The sequence below is a fragment of the Ambystoma mexicanum genome, chromosome 6p, assembly GCF_040938575.1.
Source record: "Ambystoma mexicanum isolate Mex_15411 chromosome 6p, UKY_AmexF1_1, whole genome shotgun sequence".
Lineage (NCBI taxonomy): Eukaryota > Metazoa > Chordata > Amphibia > Caudata > Ambystomatidae > Ambystoma > Ambystoma mexicanum.
This window is the reverse complement of record NC_090935.1, coordinates 1,451,986,104-1,452,008,631: the sequence shown is the minus strand read 5'-3', so window position 1 is coordinate 1,452,008,631 and position 22,528 is coordinate 1,451,986,104. Positions and strand designations below refer to the sequence as shown.

General features: G+C 43.8%; 1 protein-coding gene across 4 annotated transcripts in view; it reads right to left on the bottom strand.

The window, feature by feature from the left end:
* Positions 1 to 22,528, bottom strand: part of LOC138510511 (zinc finger protein 189-like) — a 285,778-nt gene that overhangs the window by 73,983 nt on the left and 189,267 nt on the right. The window lies entirely within an intron of this gene.

The window sequence follows — 22,528 nt, the reverse complement described above, 5'->3', positions numbered from 1 at the left end:
AGAGAGGTTAAGCAGTTGATACTCTATTTAAGTTGAAATACATTAAATCTCATGGTGTCTTCTGGGACCCTATCAAGAGGTATGTGAATTCCCCCAACATCTGATCATATGATATATTTAGTTCACATTATTTACAACATTTATAAATACTGTACATCCGTTTTGTGCACGTTGTTTGCTAATTATTATCTTAATGAATGTTACACGTATTGTGCTCTCAATTATTTGGTGGGAAAAGGGTTAAGTGTAGTTATGTATTCATTTTCATCACCATTATCCTATGGAAAATATCATGTTTATTTTGTATTGGTTTTGTATGATTTATAAATCTTAAAATGAACAGGGAACTTTAAAAAAAAGCAAGAAGGGGGAGTACAGATTGATGGTTTGCGGGTATGGAATGTCTCTCCCGTTATACTATTTGTAAATGTGAAAAAAACATGGTGGCACAGGGGGAAAGAAATGGATAATTGCAATGCAGTGAAAGTGTCATCACAATTTATATGGCGTTTATGCTTAAAGCATTTGCTGGGTCTGCTCCAATTGCATACACCGAAACTGAAGGCTTATTAATGTTGTCAGCTTAGTTGGTATGGACCACGACGATTATTGATTATTTTAACTATTTTGAGACAAACTGCTTTACATGCACTCTTTTCAGATTAGCTTGTTTGATTTGAACTAAGTTTAACCTGAAGCGAGGCAGATAAGTGTTGGGTATATGTGAGCTTGCAGCTTTGGCTCTGCCCCCTAAATGTTTAGTGTAATCTGTAGGTACATTGAACGTTTTAAACATGCACATTATTTAAGATAAAAAATGTGGGTATTGTTGTGCTTTTTATAAAATGGATTCCAATTCACTCGGTGAAGGATGCTTTTCAACACAATTTTAAAGATGCATTTGAGAGATGAGGGTAAGGAGGACTAACCTGATTAAATAACTGAATATAGATAATCCTCTTTCCCCTTGAAATATTAGTACATTACATAATTCTATGTGGACAAACGCTGTACTGCCTCTACTGGATAAGCAGGTTAAAACGGACAAGTGCTGCAAACTAAATGCTCAGTCAGAGTGGTTTCAAGTACTATACTTAGGACTCCCATTCATTATGCGCCCATTGGTTCCCAGGCCCAAATTAAAGTCTGTGCCTATCCCAGCAGGGGTACAAGGAGCTCAGGGTACATATCGCCTAGGGGTGCATACCTTCAATGCGAAAGGCTGGAAGCACAAGGTCTCAGGCAGAAGCAAATTCAAATCCTTTTGGATTTGCCAGGTAGGCTGGAGGAGGAAGAATGGGATGAACCTACATATCCAAGCATGCTGAAGCAGCAGCCATTTTAAGAATGCAGATATAACACCTGGCCAGTCTCAGTCTTGCTGCTCAAAGTCCAGGAACCCATAATTAAAAGCTGTCTTCTCTATGCCCCCTGCAGACCAGATGTGACCCCATAAGGGAGCTTAATGGAGGAATGCAGACCCATTTGCAGAGACTTTGCAAGGGTCATTCCGGCATCTCTTGCTTTTCTGCTCAGCATTAAATGTTAAGGGCTCATATTTCTTACTGATTGTGGGGCCAACATACTGAGGCAGCAGTCCAAGATGCACAGGCCTCAGTGAGCATCTTGGACTTTATTTCTAGATAATGGGACAAATCTGTACAATTTGGCCCTTCACCCCATAGGGGAGCCACCCTCTTTGAGGCTAGGGATGTGAGCCCGCTTAGCAAAACCCTCCGTAGGGATCTGGGCAAGTGGGACATCACTGGGAGTGACTCCCCTCTTGGGGAAAAGGACTACCATTCTGATAAAGAACTCCCAGTCCAAAACACAATGTCTGCCTGTATGGGTGTTGGAAAGACTTTGTTATCCCCTGTTCTGACTATAACAAACAGGGACCCTTCTTTCACTCTTTTGGCTTCAGCTAATGCTGAACATCATCTGAATTTCATACTCAAAGAAGACAGACACATTTCTGTTGTTTCTGATGACGTACATAAGAGCAGAGTCAAGGAGAGACTCATACGGAGGAAGGAGAGTAATCCCTATGCAGAGGCGAGCCTCTGTGGAGGGGTTGTCCTGTAGGGGCGGAGCCACGCCAAGCCGCAGAACCAGCCATGGCACTGAGGAAGAAAGAACCACTTGCTAGAGACTGAAAGGCAGACTTTCTGACTGAGTGAGAGGCTCAGGTCGGGGGAAAGACAGAGACGGAAACATAACCGTCCTAACTGGTGATGCAACCACAGGAAAGATGTTGTGAGGCTGGCGCCTGTCAATTGACGACAAGACCAGAGGATAGAAGGGAGCCCGGGTCACCGAGCTCCACATGGCAAGAGCCTTTGCCACTGAGACAAGCACACACTATGTGGAGTCTGAACAGATCAGACAAATAAGTTATGTGTGGTATGATATGCCCATGGTCATTCACCTATAACCAAGGTGGCTACCATTGCATTATACCACTGATATTCATACATTTTTAAGAATGTTAAGAAGTTTGTTTCAAATAACCAATAGTCATGTACTGTGTACAGAAATAGCAATTCAAGTGATAATTTTGCTTGATATCACAAGAAATACAAATTTATTGTGTTTGTTGGCCCAACGCATTTCAAGTTAATACTCTTCATCAGGGGCAGAACAGTTTTTTTCTGTAGCTGTAAAAAAAACAATAGAACAGATAACTTAATTTAGTTTCATGTAACAATTTTCACAGAGATGTGTTCAAAGTTGAATGCAATTATTAAATAAAGAATTTTACAAAAAATGAAGTCAAAGTAAGTACAATATAACTTTTCCATTATTATATCATGTTCATGTCCATAGTTATGGTTACCAATCAAGACATGTTCGATTGACCTAAGTTGTGCTAGCTTTGTAATGGTAATGGAATGCCTATATGGTGCATATCATGTTATAAAAATGCTGTACATTTTCTAAGTTAGGGTGTATCCCAATGTATGGAGCAAGTTATAAAGTACTGGCTTAATTGGTATATTCTGTCAAAGTTGGATTAAGGAAAAATATCTGACCTTGTGATAACTTTTTAAGGGGGAGTTCAAGGTGCTTCCAGGCGGTAGAAAAGTAGTTCTATCTTCCGCAGGGGTTAGCATCATGGTCAGGTCCTACAAAGTACAAATGTCACCTTGGTAAGTGTGTTAACAGTGACTTGTGATAGAAAAGGAGTTGAGCATTCGGAAATAGAACTTACCAGAAATTAATCGTGCAGTGTATACCGCATGTTCAAGACAGGTCTACTAGAGTATGTTTGAAAATGAATGCCGAACTGGCATAGATCTTCTAAATCTTCTAGGTACGGCTTCTTAACATCTAGTAGTGCAAGTATTTTGTATTCCATCAATTGTATAATCTGGGGAATCAGGGTGTTTCATCAGTCTGCGGACTACAAGCTTGCCAATTATTTAAATTATTGTAAATTTTAGAAAAAAGGGGACGAAGGAAAGACCTACTCTAAGACTTACCTACGCATTGTGGACCTCTGAGTTCTAAGAACGCCCAGGAGCGATTGCTACAGTGACCAGAAGCAGTCACTGTTTATATACAATGCTGCTCATGACGTCACACCGCGCATGACGAGCAAATATGTTAGTAAAACTAGTGAATCAGTAAAAATATGCAAAGAAGCATTTCATGGTATACCTCGACGAATAGTCTAGCTTATTTTATGGGGATCGATAGCTATAAAGGACGTGTATTGTCGGTCATCGTATTATGACATCAGGCATAATTACCATTGATATTGTCAATGTTGGATGTCAAGGAAGAGAAAACTACTTAGCAATGGTATTAGTAAAGATTTATATTACCTCACATGGAGGTGAGGAGATGGGAGCAAAGGGGTAACTGTTATATTCAGTAATCTACCGTGTTCAGGTGAATGCGCCAGAGATACAGATGGTGATCCACCCCGGGACATATTATCCTAATCGGAATCTACATATTGCAATTTAGGTATGGGTAGTGGAAAGTGCTGGACCATGTGGCACTATTTCAGATTATTCTAGCATGTGCCAATAATAGTAATGATCTTGTGTGGTTACAGCTTGACCCATAATGCCTACGGATAGTGTCCCTTCTGTGATACATTATTGTATGAGGCTATCCAGTCATGAATACAGTTTGCTTATGACTGTTCCCTGAGTGGGATCACAATTTGTAGTTTGAAGGATGTTAGCCCAAGTTATAAATTGGGCGTGTGTGCAGTCTCCTTTCCCATATGAGGGATCCTGGTCTGCGATTTCCAGAAATATTTTAGGTTTCAGACAATTCATTCAGGATACAGCATACCCAGTGTGGACAGCATGTCCAGTCATGCATACAGTTGACTTAGGACTGTCCCATGTAAGGGATCACAATCTGTAGTTTAAACAACATTTTCCTAAGAAATTAAAGAAGCAACCAATTATGCAGATGGGCGTATATACAGTCTATTACCTCAAGACTGACTACTCCATATGAGAAATTACTATCTGTAGTCTAAAATAATTTTTTTTACTTTCAACAATACATTCAGGGAACATAATACTCAGTCTGGACAACCCATTCCGCTGATATCCTATTGGTCTTGGTAAAACATCTTACCATCACACAGATTCTGCACAAATGCTTTAAATCAACTTTTTCCTGTGGATCTCTTTTTGTATAAATGTATATCAATCATGGAGATCAGTAATGTCCTGTTTTTAAATGTTTGATCTATTCGGTACTATTGTAAGACTAAAAAGTACCCTGTAAGAAATGGGGTATGTCTAGCAAATCCACAGGAACTGACTCTTGTTTGCTTTACATTCTATGAAGTTATCTTTCGCAACTCATCAAAAGGGACCCAGATAATATTACTCGTTGATACCCAATGGTGTCATTGAGTCCAAACGGTGGCTTCAAAATAATTCTCGTTCAGATAGAAACTTGCCCAAGTCTCCTCCTCTTGGAAGTGGGTGTACTACTTCCAATATCACTACTCTGATTTGTGAGATGTTGTGATGATGGTCTCTGAAGTGTCTGTATACAGGTAACTTGTTTTTTGTCCTAATATTCAACTTGTGCTCAGTCCATCTTTCTTTAGCTCTTCTTGAAGTTTTACCCACTTAGTATTTCCCGCATGGGCAACGTAGTGCGTAGATCCAATTTCTGGACTCACAGGTTGTGTAATGTTTTAATGGTATCTTCTTTCCTGTGTTGGGGTGACGTATGTGGTCTCCTTTTATGACACATGAGCAGTGTTGGCAGTTCAAGCAAGCATATGTACTGTTTTTCCATTTACTTAGGCATGTTTGGGTTTGTTGATCGGGTTTCTCTGCTTTTATCAGTTTATCCCTGAAGTTGTTTCCGCTCTTGTAAGCAAGCACAGGAGGTTTTGGAAAGAGTTGATTCAGATTGGGGTCCGATCGGATGAGGTCCCAATTTTTGTGTATAATGCGCTTAATTTGAAAACTTTCACTTGAGTATCTTAATGTGAGTATTTGGTTAGTATTTTCCTTGCTCGCTTTTGGTCCTAGAGGTTCTTCTCGATTTTGTGCTTCTGTTCTCAATATGGCCTTATTCAACAGCTCATCTGGAAAAACCCTGGCTGTGACTCTTGATTTCATTACTTCGTATTCCTCTTGCAATTTCTCAGCATACAAAGTAATTCTTTTTAATCTCAATAGTTGGCTAGAAGGTCAATTTTCCTTGAGATGTTTCGGGTGAAAGCTGTGATATTGTAAAGAACTGTTGACATCTGTAGGTTTTCTGTAAATTTTAGTATTGAAACCAGATTCCGTTCAATAATGACGTCCAAAAAGGTTTACCAGTTTCAATAGAAAATCTGATCCTTTCATTACACTTGTTAAGGTATTCCCAGAAGAGTAGAAGTTCTTCCTCTGTGCCTATCCAAATTCCCGAGATATCGTCAATATATCTTAGCCAGCTTTTGATTTTATGTTTCCAGAGTGGGTTTTCAAGGACATGGGTGTTTTCAAAGCGGTACATGAATATATTTGCATAAGGAGGGGCTACTGATGAGCCCATAAAGGTCCCTGAGGTCTGTAGATAGTACTGACCATTAAACCGGAAATAGTTGTGGCAAAGGATGATGTTTATGAGTTCAATGGCAAATGTTTTGTGGATATTGATATCCTCGTGATTCAGTAAAAAATATTCTAGTGCTAATTCCTTGGGTTGTGTGGGATGGAAGTGTACAAGCTGCTTACATCGATTGTGAATAGCAGTAAGTTAGGTTTGTCTATGTTAGGTAGGTTGATGGTTTGGGGAAAATGGGTCGTATCTTTGAGGTAAGTCTGAGTCTTTTGCACCAGCAGTTGTAACGCTGTGTCAATGTATACAGATAGTGGTTGGAAAATGCTATCTGTGCCGGCTACTATCGGCCTGAAGGGTGGATCCATTTTGTTTTTATGAATTTTCAGTAAACCGTAAAAAAGGAGGGTAACCGGATGTTCATTAATCAAAAATGTGATCCGAGTCTTTCAACTCACCAGACTTCCTATGCTTCTTAGAAGAGGCCTTTGAAGCTTCCTGCCCCACCGCCAATTTACCTTTGCGTTGACAGGAGCCACAATCGCCGGTCCGATGGTGTTATAACTGATGAAATTTCAACACGGTATGGTTTATCTAGATTTCCAACAAGAGAACAAATTGGAATAGACACTAACCTGATCGAGCCTTAACTTGACGGAAGCATCAACTGCAGAAAGAAAGGATCACCCGGAAGTCTCTGCCTCCTCTAACACTGGGAATTAGAAACCAGCAAAGGGAAGCACGAACCCCAGGGAAACCCTCTGGGGAAAAAAACCCTGGGCCTCCGAGAACGGTCTTCTTAGACGGGCGACTCGGGAGGTCTTGAACTGATCTTCTTGGAAGGGATACTCTTCTCAAGGCAGAGAGTGAGGGAGGAGTCCTACAGGACGAGAAAATGACAGGTAAGTGGGAGAAGGAGAGAGTGTGAGAATGATGATCTAGAAGAGTGAGAGCACTTACTATTAACGGAGGTGACTAGAAGTAAACCCTTCGCCTCGGGCAATCCGGGTGGCTGAGAGTTTTGGAATCCGATGGGGGACGAATTCACTGCCAAGGGAAGAATGATTAGTGATAGCCCAAAGTAAGGAAGGAATGGGAAAATAAAATCAAACGAAGATCGGGACTTACTTCCGCAAAGCGGACTCTGGTTCTGAATCGGATCGGGTGTGAGACTCGGCCCCCGGCTCGAACGAACGGGAGAAATCACGGGAATCACAGAGGGGACAAAAGTGGGAAGCTCGAGATGGAACTAGATTCTAGAGCAGAAAGAATGAGAATTAGGAAGTTGAGTCAGATAGCTTGTAAAGACTTGGAATGCCAGGATAGATTCTTACGAACTTAGGTAGCATCACATTCATCAGAAGCGACGCCTCGAAGCGGTGTTCCGCATCCCTTAAGAGACGTCAGGTGATCAGTCATGTGCTTCTGCCGGCAACGTGGAACGACTAGACTGTTAAAACGGTTCCCTTTTGCCCTATTGGAATTACCTAGGAACACATCTCCACACAGAGACCAATTATGCCGGACTTGCCATCGCAGAAAAGGTGTAACAGTATGCCCTGTCCTGAGGGCCGGCGAACCCGGCTTACCCGGATGAAGGCGAAAGAAACGTCGAACCAGCCGAGGGGTATGTACCCCTGATGCCGGTTCCCATGTTCTGTCTACGGGTGAGTAACCTTTCCAATCAACGAGGAATTGTAGACGTCCTCGATGATATCTAGAATCACATATACCTGCTACTTCGTATTCGACTCCCGAAGTAGTCATGACTGGAGGTGGCAATGGTCTGACTGATCGAGGGAATTGATCTTGTACACTAGGTCTGATCTGGGACAAATGGAACACTGGATGGATACGAGACCAGGAGGGAGGCAAAGACAACCAAACTGCCGCCGATCCCACTCGTTCTAATACCGTAAAGGGTCCAAAAAATCTTGGGGAAAGCTTAGAGGGAACCAGATGTTTGGGAAGGAAACGAGAGGCCAACCATACCTTGTCTCCCTGGTTGAGAATCGGAGCATCTTGGCAGTTTTGATCGGCGTATCTTTTGGCCCGATCTTGGGCTGTTTGTAGTGCAACACGTGCAGTTCGGTGTCCCTCTAGAGTGTCCGCAATTAGACAGTCCACTCCGGGTATTCTGGATGAGGTGGAAGGGCCAGACTGTATAAAAGAAGGATGGTATCCATACGAGCAATAGAAGGGACTTGTCTTCAACGTTGCATGCTTGGCATTGTTGTAAGCAAATTCGGCAAATGGTATAAGATCCACCCAGTTATCTTGGGTGGCCGAAACAAAGCAGCGTAGGTAGCCTTCTAAGGTCTGGTTTAGGCGTTCAGTCTGCCCGTTGGTCTGGGGATGGTACCCTGAGCTCAGAGCTCTCTTAATGCTTAAGACTTGCCACACTCTTTTCCAGAAATTTGATGTATATTGCGGACCTCGGTAGGAAATAATCGTATCTGGAAGACCATGTCTTGCAAAAATGTGGGTAATGAATATCTTCGCCATCTGAACGGTTCCTGGAATCTTGGGTAACGGAGTGAAGTGGGCCAATTTGGTGAAATAAACGATGGTTACCATAATAGTGGTGTTATGCGAAGAAAGAGGGAGATACACAATAAAATCTGTAGATATGATTTGCCAAGGTCGTTCAGGTATAGGCATTCGGGCTAGTAGACCAAAGGGGGGAGTGCGTAACGTTTTTGATTGGATGCAAATACTGCAAGCTTTAACATAATCTGAAACGTCCAACTGAAGAGTAGGCCACCAGAAATGACGCTTGATCAAATCGATAGTTGTTTGAATGCCACGATGTGGGGCTGCCCGGGTGTCATGGCACATCCGAAGAACTTCTAATTGCAAGGGTTGTGTGGGTACCAATACCTTGCCTTCATGAAAATACAACCCTGATCTTTCATAAGATGGTAAGATGCAGCTAATTCGTCACACCATTGTTGTTGATTTGAGGTCTCAGATTTCAGGACTTGGAGAAAATCAGAGATGACTGAGACAAACCGTGCCCGGGGAAACATCTTCTCTGGACAAAAGCGGGTGGATTGAGGGTCTTTGCGAGACAGCGCATCTGCCCGTAGGTTTTGTTTCCCAGGTAAGAAAGTAAACTCAATTCGATATGGAAGAAAGAAATGCGCCCATCTGCCTGTCTACTGTTGGTGGTTTGAGCTTGTTGAAGAACCTTTAGATTCTGGTGATCCGTGCGTACTTCTATCGGGTAGGGGGAGCCCAGTAAGAGATGTCTCCATTCTTCAAAGGCTTTCTTTATTGCCAGTAGTTCCTTTTCAAGTACCGAATAGTGTTTCTCGGAAGGAGTGAATGTCTTCGAGAGATAGGCTACAGGTCTTTCGTCCCCTAGTCTTGACCGTTGTAATAGAACTGCTCCTAGAGCATGGTGCGAGGCGTCAGTTTCTACAATGAAAGGACGATTCTGATCTGGAGTGACCAGTATAGAGGCTGAGGTAAACAGATTCTTCAAAGTGTTGAAGGCGTGTTGAGCTTTGTCGTTCCATGAGAAATTGACTCCCTTCTTCAGTAGTCTTGTGATAGGTAAGATAATCTCCGAATAGCAAGGAATGAACTTCCGATAAAAGTTTGCAAATCCCAAAAACCGTTGGATCTCCTTTACCGACGTGGGGGATGGCCAATCAAGAATGGCTGAAATCTTCCTCTGATCCATGGATATGCCCTGTGCCGATAAGACGAACCCATGGTAGGTGATCTGTGTTTGATGAAACTCACACTTTTCTACCTTACAATATAATTGATTAGTCTGGAGACGTTCCAATACTATATTTAGATGGCGGATGTGATCGTTTTGATTAGCCGAGTAAACCAGTATATCATCCAAGTAGATTATTACAAAGTGAAGGAGGATGTCTGCAAATAAATGGTCCATGAACCTTTGAAACACTGCTGGTGCGTTTACCAGTCCGATTGGCATCACCTGGTACTGTAAATGGCCAAAGGGGGTACGGAAAGCTGTTTGCCACTCATCACCTGGTGCAATTCGGATCAAATGGTACGCCCCTCGAAGGTCCAATTTGGTGTAAATTGCTGCTCCCTGAACCGCTTCCAGAATATCTTTAATCAGGGGCATCGGGTATTTGTCCAGGACAGTGATCTTATTGAGTCCCCGATAGTCTATAAAGTACACAATTCTTCTGTGTCTTTTTTAGGAATAAAAAAGAGAGAGGCTCCGGCAGGAGATTTGGATTCAGTGATCAACCCGTTCTGCAGGTTACAATGGAGATACTCTTTGAGAGCCTCTTTCTCTTTGAGTGACAGCACATACATGCGTCCAAACGGAATAGGTTGGTCGGGAAGCAGTGTGAGGTGGCAATCATCCCGACGATGAGGTGGTAATGTGGGAAAAAGGGGTTTAGAGAAGACCTTATAGTACTGCTGGTGACAGGGTGGCACATTGTTTAACTGATTGATAAATGAGGTTTCGGGAAGGTTAACCTCTCCAGACAGAACCTGAATCCCAACTGCTTCTTGTGCTACACAATGAGTTAAACAGTACTACTCTGAACCCAAAAAAAGAGTTCCTGCTGTCCAATTTATAAACGGGTTATGGGTGCGGAGCCAAGGGAGTCCCAGAATTACCAGGAAGTGGGCAGTCTTTATCAGGTCAAAAACCAGGCTCTCCTTATGCGAAGCGATCAAGCAAGTAATCGGTTTTGGTTTGTTCTCGAATAGGCCCGTAGATTAATGGACTGCCGTCTACTCCTTGAATGGGTGTGGAGCAGGATTTAAGAGTCCTAGCAATCCCGTGTGTGGCTGCCCACTGATCGTCTAAGAAATTCCCCGCTGCTCTGCAGTCAAGTAAGGCAGGGATACCTTGAAGTATTCGATCTGGTAGGCAAAAAGTCAGCGAAAGTACTATCATGGATGGATTAAGAATGGGCTGGTCAAGAGATAAACCTAAATTAGGTGGGGAACCAAGACTAGATTTCCCTACCATGGTTCCCTCTACTGCAGGGATTTGGTGTTTCCCGGCATCGGGACTCGTGTTCTGCACGGGGGTACTAATGGACAAACCCGTAGTATGTGAGAGGAGGATCCACAATACATGCAAAGCCTCAAGGTCTTCCTCCGTTCTCTTCTGGCGGGCATTAATGGACCCTTGACAGACCCTATTTGCATGGGTTCATCAACAATAGGAGACTAGGCACACTGGGGAGTGGATCAGAATGTGAACGATTTCCCTTTGGTCTCTTTCTCTCATGGGCCCTTTCTTGAAGCCGGTAGTCGATTTGCATAGTGAGGGTTATCATTTCTGCCAGGTTGGCCGGTCGAGAAACTTTGGAAACCTCATCCTTTAGTTCCTCCGAAAGACCCCGGCGGAACAAGGTTAGTACTCCGTCATCTGGCCATCCTATCTCCAAAAATAATTGTTTAAATTGGGTAATGTAAGAAATTAGATCCTTACTTCTCTGGCGGAGATCAAGTAGCTTCTCTTGGGTAGAGACAGAAATTTCCTGGCGACTAAACATAGACCTCAAACTGTTGACAAACGCTGGGTAGGAATCTAATAAAGCGTTTCCTGATGTAACTAAGGGGGTAGCCCATGCTAATGCGGGACCTGACAAGTGTGAAATTAGGAATCCCACCTTATCTTGATCCGTTGGGAAAAAACGTGATTTAAACGTGAATTGCACGGTGCAAGTATCCAAAAACCCCTTGAGTTTGTGTGGGTCCCCATCAAACCTGCCCGTACTTAAGGTAATAGGGGGAGTCTCAGAAAATGCTCTGGCAACTTGTTGTTTTAACTGAGAATTTTCCCGTTTGATTGCCTGCATCTCCAGGGACATCGACTGCATGGCAGCCATTAACTGCTGCATTTGCTGCTCCATCTTGCCAATGCTCGATCCTGTCCGTCTCTATTTTTGTTTTAGGCGCCGCTTACTGTTATAACTGATGAAATTTCAACACGGTATGGTTTATCTAGATTTCCAACAAGAGAACAAATTGGAATAGACACTAACCTGATCGAGCCTTAACTTGACGGAAGCATCAACGGCAGAAAGAAAGGATCACCCGGAAGTCCCTGCCTCCTCTAACACTGGGAAATAGAAACCAGCAAAGGGAAGCACGAACCCCAGGGAAACCCTCTGGGGAAAAAAACCCTGGGAGTCTGAGAACGGTCTTCTTGGACAGGCGACTCGGGAGGTCTTGAACTGATCTTCTTGGAAGGGAGACTCTTCTCAAGGCGGAGAGTGAGGGAGGAGTCCTACAGGACGAGAAAATGACAGGTACGTGGGAGAAGGAGAGAGTGTGAGAATGATGATCTAGAAGAGTAAGAGGGCTTACTATTAACTGAGGTGACTAGAAGTAAACCCTTTGCCTCGGGCAATCTGGGTGGCTGAAAGTGTTGGAATCCGATGGGGGACGAATTCACTGCCAAGGGAAGAATGATTAGTGATAGCCCAAAGTAAGGAAGGAACAGGAAAATCAAACGAAGATCGGGACTTACTTCCGCAAAGCGGACTCTGGTTCTGAATTGGATCGAGTGTGAGACTCGGTCCCCGGCTCGAACGAACGGGAGAAATCACGGGAATCACAGAGGGGACAAAAGCAGGAAGCTCGAGACGGGACTCGATTCTATAGGAGAAAGAATGAGAATTAGGAAGATGAGTCAGGTAGCTTGTAAAGACTTAGAATGCCAGGATAGATTCTTATGAACTTACGGAGCACCACATTCATCAGAAGCGACGCCTCGAAGCGGTGTTCCGCCTCTCTTAAGAGACGTCAGGTGATCAGTCACGTGCTTCTGCTGGCAACGTGGAATGACTAGACTGTTAAAACGGTTCCCTTTTGCCCTATTAGAATTACCTAGGAACACATCTCCACACAGAGACCAATGACGCCGGACTTGCCATCGCAGAAAAGGTGTAACAGATGGTCCGGACCTAATCACCAAAAGGCAGACACGGTGAGGGTCTGTGATCGACATTTTAGGAACGCAGTCGATACACTTTTAAAACCCCATTTTAGGAGTCAAAGGGGTTGAAGATAATGACATTTTCCTGAAGAAAATACAAAGTGAGCCGTTAACTCGATGCAAAGCGATAGAAAAAATTGAACGGAAGCCAACGGGCGTGGCACGAGCTACTTATACTGCTGGTGACATCGACACGCTATGGAGACTGTCGAGGGACATCAACGCCACAACCTCGTGCACAGCGCCCTTTGGCGAGAAACATTTTTTTCCAAAGCAGCAAAGCTGGCGAGATATTAATATCATAGATGAGGAATACGTTGGAGGACACAATCCATTCAAAACGTCTATTTAAACATGGCAATTTGCAGCATCTGCTCAATATTATAATGCAGAAATATGCAAGAGGAGTACAAAAAATGTTCAATCCCCAATCCTTTCCCCCACAATCCCCTCCGATGAGACCTTCACTCTAGTCCCATTACAAACATTTCTAAGGGAACAAACATCACATCCTGGCATATCGAAGCAAATTGTGTCTTCAGCCACATGACAGTAAAGCATTTGGGCAGTTTGAGAAGCTTCAGAACAGGTGATGCATAACCAATAATAGAGGAACTTACAAACCATTGACAAACAGGACATACTTAGAATTGTAACTAGGGCTATAAGTAAACTATGACCAATAGATGCACCCAGGGGTCCCAATAGACTGACAATCCAAGACCCAAAGATCCAGGAAGCCTTTGGACTGGTGGGAAGGAGGCTTACAGCGTAATGAATGTGGGTGACAATGTCAGTTATATTGCTTGCGTAACTTGGAATAAAAGTACAGCACTCGCTCTTCACGACTGCCCAGGTGCCATCTTGGGAAACCAGAACAATATAGAAAGCCATACGATTGTGAAGCAGTATGGTTCGGATGGTGTGAGAAACCTGAGGGTATTCTCACTCCCACTCCCCTTGGATCCTCTACACAGGTGGCCAGGGAAAGGTCATTGCTATTGGATCCTGACCCTGGAGGTGGACAAGTGAGGCAGGATCACCTGGGTTGAGGGTTCTTGGGGATTGGGAGTGAGGTACCTCTAGGCGAGACATGGTATCTCCCTTATCCTCGTGACAACCAGACTAACCATCCCCCGACCTTTATGGGTCATTATAGAGCAGTTCCCCTTTATTCCCCTCTTGGGGCACCTAACAGTATTGATATGAAGAAGAGACAACTGAGAACTATGACCATTACACACTTTCCCCACTCTAGTACTGAGACGAGGAAAAAGCAACTGAGAGTAATAGACAACACTTACTCTCATCACTTGGTACTGGGACGAAGAAGATGCATGAAGGTCAGGCATGTCATTGTAATCAGGGTCAGGCAATCTTAATTAATGTAGTACACCTGCAGCCTATAGAAGGACTACATGTGTATAAGAGGTGGCCTGCAGATGCATATGGGAGAAGCAGCAGCGGAGAAAGCAACAGCAGAGAGAGTCAAAGAAGGGGAAGCAGCCAGGGAGGGAGCCGTGCGAGAGCGCGAGAAGCTGAGACACCTACCAAGGTGCCAAGAGTCCTGCTAGGGGGACTCTGCAGGAGGGAGAATCCTCAGACGTGAAGGCGGGTAGCAGGCGCTGTCAGGGAGCAGAGGCAGAGCTACGCACGAGAGCCAGCGAGTGCTGAATGAAGCACCTGCCGAATGGCTTTCCGGCTCAGGGAGAAGCCGGCAAAAGGAGCTGCCGGGTCCGGAAAGGTGTCAGGTACATTGGAGTTAGCTGGTGTCAGAACTCTTCGAGTTGGTTTGACCCGTAGTGTAGGAGAAAAGTTCTTCCAACTAATGTACCCCTCTGGAGGCTAGAAACACATGCAGACGAGTCTATTAATTGAAAGACAGGATACAACACGAGACACTGGTGGCTGAAAAGGAATACAAGAAGGAGTCACTAAACAGCAGATATATTTCATGGCAAACACTTAGCTCCCAAACGGTATCTGACTGACCTGTGCCGATAACACAGCAAGTGATGGAAAACAGCAGGTCAGTGTAACAGTAGGCAGATTTGTAAAGCCACTGATGGGAATTTCTGTAATGAGATACCCAAATAGAGAGAAGAGCATTTAAGAGGCAGAACTTACACAATGTCCAATACGACAGACTAGCTTACCATGCAGCAGTCCTGTTAGAGCTCCAAGGCAAAGGAAGGGAATTCTCCAGATGCTTTGCTTGATCCATGGGAAGAGTTCCAGTGATTCCAGGAAGGAACCTAACCCGACGGCACAAGGACGCCTACGAGTAAGAGTACACTTCAGGCAGTCTCTAGTCTGTGTACTTAATGCAGACGAGAAGTCTGTGAACAATGAAAAATGTCCAGGAAGAAAAGGCAGTCCGTGAGGCGTTCCGGGTCAAATAGGGTGCGGGCGGCGAAGTACAGAACGCTGAAGCTAGGAAGTCCGTGAGACGGTCCGGGTGGTGTAGGATGCGGGCGGCAAGGTACAGAACTTTGAAGCAAGACGGTCTGTGATACAATCCGAGTCGTGAAGCAATAAAGTTTATTACGAAGAATAGCAGTAGACAAGGGGCAAGGCAAGACGAAGTCTGTGAAGGCAAAAAGCAAGGTCAGTACTGGAAACAGGAGATATGCAGATACGTAGTAACAAGCCATAGAAACTGATTCAGAAGCACCAATGGTTGAACAGGGAGGTGCTTATGACCACGGTGTCGTGTGACTGCACTCAACATTACTCCATACTGGGGGAGGATACCTACGACGATGTAGGGGATGCCAGCATTGCCATGACAGTTTCCAGGAACCACGTACCGGACCACATAACAGTCTATCATGTCTGCTCTTGCTCCTGTGGACATGAGCCCTTTGGGACGTTAGATGGCGCTTTGAGCGTGGCCGCGATGCGGATCTGGTACCGATGCGAGGATCGCTGCTTGATGGAATCCTGACACCAGGATGCTCCAAGGGACCATGAATGGAGTAGTGGTCCATGGACGTAAGCAAAGTTACACTTATTAAATACCGAACTGAATGAATTATGCAAAGTTGAACTTAATGAATACCGAATTGAATGAAACAAGCAAAGTTACATTTATTAAAACACTGAATTAAAGGAAACCAGTCAAACCTGCATATATTAAATGCTATAGTTAAAAGAAGGCAAATACTATTGATTTTGAAAAGGGAGTTACGTGAAAACAGTACAACTGCTAACATTGAACCTTAAAGTGAATGCAAATAACCAACTTACTAAGATTGAACTTTGAATTGAAAAATAATTGGAAACCAAGCTGAATGAAACACCCTGATTTCAGAGTTGAAGTAAAGGCTGAGTAGGTGCTTGTTATGGAGCTGCATTTAACAAATCACTTGCTTGGTAAAGGTATGTAATTGCATTTAAGACACCATTGGTTAAGCTGCAATATAGAACTACTCAAAGAGATCTTGAAGTTCCTGGTTGCGTGACCTGTAATGGGTGGATCGTGTGATCCAACAACTGTGCCCAGACTGGAAAACTATTACTTGATGAATAAAGAACCGTTGAAAGCGAATGCAAGGTTCCTGGTTGTGTGACCTGACCTGTAATGGGTTGACCGTTTGTTCTAACAATTGCGCCAAGACCAGAGAACCCCTATATGCTTACACGGAAGGTTGCTCTTTGGTAACGAGGAAAACTACTATTGATGCATATAAGACTTGGGGAAGGGAACCCTGGGCTGTAAAGAACTACGGAAAAACAGTTTAAAAGAGAAAGCTTAAATAAACTTCTTTTTTGTGACATCTTTTTGACATTGACCTTGGGGAAGGAAACCCTGAGTCATGCTGCCCTGGAACTATGTTGAACTTGGGTAAGAGCACCCTGACATTTCCAAAGGTGTGTGGAACTTTGGTAATTCAGGTCCAGAAAAAGGTTAATTGAACCTTGTGATAAACTGGTTGACATTTGGGCAAAAGAGGCTGAAGAGTAAGCCTGAGCTGGAAATAGCTCTGAACTTTTGGAACACTGTTTAGTTTATGGTCGATATCCCTACATATTGTTTTGTTTTAGTTGTGAGGGCAAGCATAGGTTTTGGAAACAGATAGACTTTTTAGTTGAACCTACTGACACAGGGCCTCATTACACGGTAGGCGGTAAACCATGGCGCTATTAGCGCCATGGTTCATGCCGGTAATTTACCGGTACCGCCTTGGAGGAAAGGGGAATTACCGCCTTGGAGGAAAGGGGAATTACCGCCCTATTTCAAGGTTGGGAAGGCGGTAATTCCTCCTTCCTCCATTGCCCTTCCCCATTCCCATTTTTGCCCCATAGGGCATTATGGGAATGGGGAAGGCGCTAATTACGGTACCCCAAATTGCGGTACCGTAATTAGCTCCCTGGTCCCTTTGCGGGTTGGATTTTTAACGCCTGCAAAAAGCAGGCGTTAAATTCCCCAACCCGCAAAGGGACCTCGTAGTAAGGCGGTAAGGATTTACCAGTACCGGTAAAGTACCGGTACCGGTAAACCCTTACCGCCTACCGTGTAATGAGGCCCACAGACTTTATTTAGTTTCTTTAAGTAGGGAAATCCACCATAGCATAGGGCAAGAGTTAGGCCTCACTCCATCCTGACATTTTATTAATAAAAGCTTTTGTTACACATTGAATCTGTTGTCTATGTCTCCTTCCATGATGCCACCCTCGCAATGGCTACGTGTTCTCGGGATAATAGTGTCAAGGAGGATGCAATATCCTCTACTAACCGTGACAACTGGATCAGGCAATCTCTATTTATCTTAATCCCAAGGGCTAGTATAAAATATCCCACCCAAACAACAAGTTTTCCCAGGCAGTCATTCTCCTAAAACGGGACTGAGTGGGAAACTTAAGAGTATGACGCACTGCAGACAAAATATACCCCACCTAACAACTCCCTTCCCAATTGATGGGTAACCAGGGATACATTTTATCCCCACAGATGAAATAATTCCCGTAGTAAGCTGCATAACTGGATTGGGAGAATGGAAAATTATATTCAAAGACAAATGTTAATCACTACAATGGAATTGGTTGACAAGTAATAAGGACATTTACTAGTTCCGATAAACATAGGACTTGGGCTAGTGTAACATATGAGACCAATATTGCTGGGTAAGAAAGGTGGAGTGCTGCTGGCTTAGTGCGTACTTGGTCCGTGGTGGAAAAAGTCAGAGGACCGGTAAAATCCAAGTGGGAATGAACATCCCTACAGGGTCCTGGGCCTTGGGACTGGGCAACCAATTTGATATCCAAACAGACATCCCCCTACTGAAAGGGAATGAGCGCAATAGGAAACCTGGAGGATAAGTTATGTGGTAAATGAGCACAAACCCAGCAATTGGTAAGATTAAAAATACAGACATACTACAAGGAAAGGTACAAGTAAGTATTTTCATTGTGAACCTGGGGATGTGCAGAAGAACCGTCATCTTCACGACAGGTAGTGCGAAAGGCAAAGGTTGCAGTATAGCATTAGTATATCAATATCCGAACAATGACTACAATAACAGAAATGGAGCCCGACATAATGCACACTAGGTCCAAACCTTAAATGTCCAAGTTTGGAAATTGAGTCGTACCACCAGTACAACTATTTGGGACTTGCAGGCAAAATTCAATTTAGTTAATCAAAACAGGTGGTATACAGGGCACTGTGGCATGCCGGAGGAAGGAGACGGACAAAGGGGTGGCATGGTATAAATGCTTCTTTATTAAACAATAAGCAAAAAGGCCTACCTCTTTCTATTCTAAGGGGTATTTCCTTTGCTAAGTAAAACTCAGGTGCTCATCGTCAGGGTGGTTGTCCAAACGAAAAAGTCCTGTCCTCTGTCCAAAACTACCTAACTCTAGCCCTACAGGGCATGCCACAGTGCCCTGTATACTACCTGTTGTGATGAACTAAATTGAATTTTGCATGCAAGTCCCAAACTGTTGTACTGGTGGTATGACTCAATTTCCAAACTTGGACATTTAAGGTTTGGACCTGGTGTGCATTATGTCGGGCTCCATTTTCAAACAACATAACGAACACCAGGAGAATCACTGCCTTCTCCTGGTTCACTGGTATCCACCTTGGGGATTGTGTTTAAAAGTCTTAACTAAGAGTTCATGTTCCACAAAGATACAGAATACCAGCATATAGACCAGGAGGATGGCTCCCTCTTCCTTGTCCAATAGTTAAGAGTCTTTGCTAATGTCTTTAGCAACCTTTGCCCTAAGAACAGGCCCGCCAGTTGCACACCTGCACTGCCTCCCCGGCAACCCTTGCACCTGGGGACTGTTTTCTGTATCTCTACAGTCCCCCTACCAGCACTTACGTATGCACTTACCTTGCACTTGCCACCTCTGGCCGTTTTACTATCTTATTTATTCTACTATCCCATGTACAGCGCTTCCCCCCCTCCCTTCCCTCTCGCGCTTTTCCTTTTCCCCCTTCCCATGCACTTGCGATCTGAATGACACAGGGCATAGTAAGATCGTTGTTCTGTCTTCCCTTGTTCCCCCTCCCTTGCCTCGTCACGCCTTGAAACACTTGTGTATAGGCGCATTATAAATGCCATATCATATCATATCATATCATATATCATATCTGAATCGACGACTTCTTATTAAGCCTTGTACTTCTTTACAGGCTTCTGTTCTAGCTCCTGAGTCAACAAACTGATTAATATAACCATGAGAATGCCTCCACTCTCTTGGTTCAATTGAATGGTTGGTAACCGTTCTAATTAAGCCTTGCAGAGTGTGTGGGAGTGTTCCTTGTGATCAGCTCGCTGCTTCTAAGACTGTGAAAGCGAGTATTTCTTCTATTCCCATCAGCAAGGAGGAGCGAATTCAACAAAACCCACACCCGGACCGGGAGCGTCATTGAGTGTGTGGGAGTGTTCCTTGTGTTCACTGTGTGCGCTGTGGGGGCAAGAGTAAAAAAACATCAGTAAAAGAACACTGGCAACAGCAGACAACACCCCGGCTTTAAAGCCGAAAACCTTACTGCCGCAAACGAGGGCACAGTTGTGTCGTTGTCACTCTGCATCAGCAGCGGTGGGAGATGTGAACATCGGTCAGGATCAAGTTCAAGTAAATCATAAAAATGTCCCAAGAATGGAAACGTTATCGGTAAATCAGGAACTAACTAACAAATTGACAACTTTAAATGCACAAAAGGTAACAATTTAAATTTACGAGAAGGTTGCCCCGGTTGCCGTGGATGAAATGTCAGTTACCAGCGAGGCATGAGGGGAAGGGTATGTAAAACTCCACAAACCCCACGAGGATGCCGTAATTGTATCAGAGACCTTGTTGTACTGGGCCCGCCTCTGTCGTACTCTGTAAACAAACAGTTGATTAATACCAACGTCCCTGCACTCCATCCATCGATAAAGAACTTGTGTGGACTTTCAGTTAACTGTTTGTTACCAAATGAACAAGGGTGCAAACTACTGGACGCAAGTATGTGGATCGGAAAGAACGGCGCTCTATCTCCATAGCGCGTATTGACATGGCGCATCGTAAAACAAATGAATAAGACAACAATGTCTAATGTGCACCGTGCAAACATTGATTTAAACAGCCTAATACTGTGGTAAATGAAACAGAGTTGACAAGGAACTTGGATGCCGACCCTTGGATGCACACAGGACTGAATTTAGAAAGAGCGAATGATTGGTATGAACATACCCAAGATGGCAATCAAGTTGTAAACAGCATGAAGGGTTCGTCTGACATGGGTTTTTTATGTGAGACCTTCAAACATAAACCCCTTTTTCATTTTAAACTAACTTGCTGAGCCCTAAGCAAAGTTGTTTAGAGGAAAGGTGTGGATTAGGGCTCGAGATTGTTGATGAGGTGGGCGTGAGTGAGAATAGCCAACTAAACCTACCAAACAAATCCACTACCGTCCTGGGAGAACATGAGGAGGTTTTTACTCCATCCATGGCGTTAGAACAAGAACCATTCAGCTCACAAGAAACAGAGACAAGTGAGATAAGTGAGAAGTAGAGTCGCGACAGACAAAATTCCTTACAGGTTGCAGACCAACTAATAAGGTATTTAATTAAAATGAATGCGACGATGGCCGGCAATCACACCAGCCCCGAACTTCGGAGTAAAGCTGCAGTCCGGATGCCCGAGCTCAAAACATCCATAAACAAACTCACCGCTCAAGAAACTGTCAGAGATTCTCAATTGAAACCATATGAAGAGCTGGACCAACCCTGCACTTTTCATCCCCATAAACTTAGAATAACAGATTCTAGCCATAGAATACTCTGTTCCCAAAAACTATCTGGTGCACAGAAGGACAGTCAAGGAAGGGCAGGAATGTCTTATGTGCCTAGAATTGGAGATTCGAATCAGGCATGGAGCTCCTCGCCAGGTTCAACCTCTGAAAACACTGAAGATGTTTCCTCTGATTCCTCGTTCATGGAAAGGCAATTTCCAAAAGTGAGAAGAACGACCATCATGATAAAGGAAAAAAGCGGAACGTACGAAGTGCAGACAATATGACGCTGAGAGGGTAAGGCAGATGATAGCTGAGCTGCAGCTGACCCAAGTGTCCGCCTTGACGATCACGGTTGCCCCTTTTACAAAATTATACGAGCACCTAATCGACAACAGTAAGGATCAAAACACCCTAATTGCCCTTCTGAAATCAAAAATGATAAATATGGAAACTGCGCTTCAAGAGTTGAAGCTGCAAAGTGCTCATGATACCAAAAAGAACGAAACCTTGAACAACCTTCTTAAAGAACAATTAAAAAACAATTCAGACGATAAACGCCTGCTCACAGAAGTAGCAAGAGAAGCCCTAATGATTTAAAGAGGCAACACCTAGCCAATGAAGATCTTGCGGATGCAATGAAGGAAAGTAGAGGAAGTAAACTAGATGCTTCGAGAAATTGGCGGAAGGAGTCAGCTATACATAATGTTCAAACAGGAAATAGCATAGATCTGACAATGGCCGCCTGTATAAAGAACAAACAAAGAGAGCTCAGTCTTGGCCCAGTTAAAGCCAATGAAGTCATTCTTAGGAGTGCACCCCTGGAACCCCAAGAGGAAACCAGCTCAAGTGATCCAAATATAGCCTCTAACGAGACCAAAAAGGAGGACGACATTCTCACAGCTCTACCATCTACATCTGCAAATGCTGAAGGCTTCATATCAATGCCTTTATCAATAAGCGAAGATGGGCCGGAAAAGACGCTGAAAGAAAATGAAAACATCTCTATTTTTGATAAATCGAAAGGATTACCAGAAGTAAGAAAGGGAAGCAAAAGCTACATCCCGGCAAAACAAACAAAGAAAACAAAAAACATGCCTAACCGCAAAAACTCAAATGCCAAGTACTCATGGACATTTTTGAGGAATATCAAAGCTCTAAATGTGACGATTCAGACTGCCTCATCACAAAACCTGTTGGAACTGCGTGAAGGTGCGAAATGCTCGAGCGAAAATTGCAACAAAAAAACAGAGAAAGCAGGAAAGTTACAAACATCAGAAGAATCTAAAATTGAAGAAGACAAA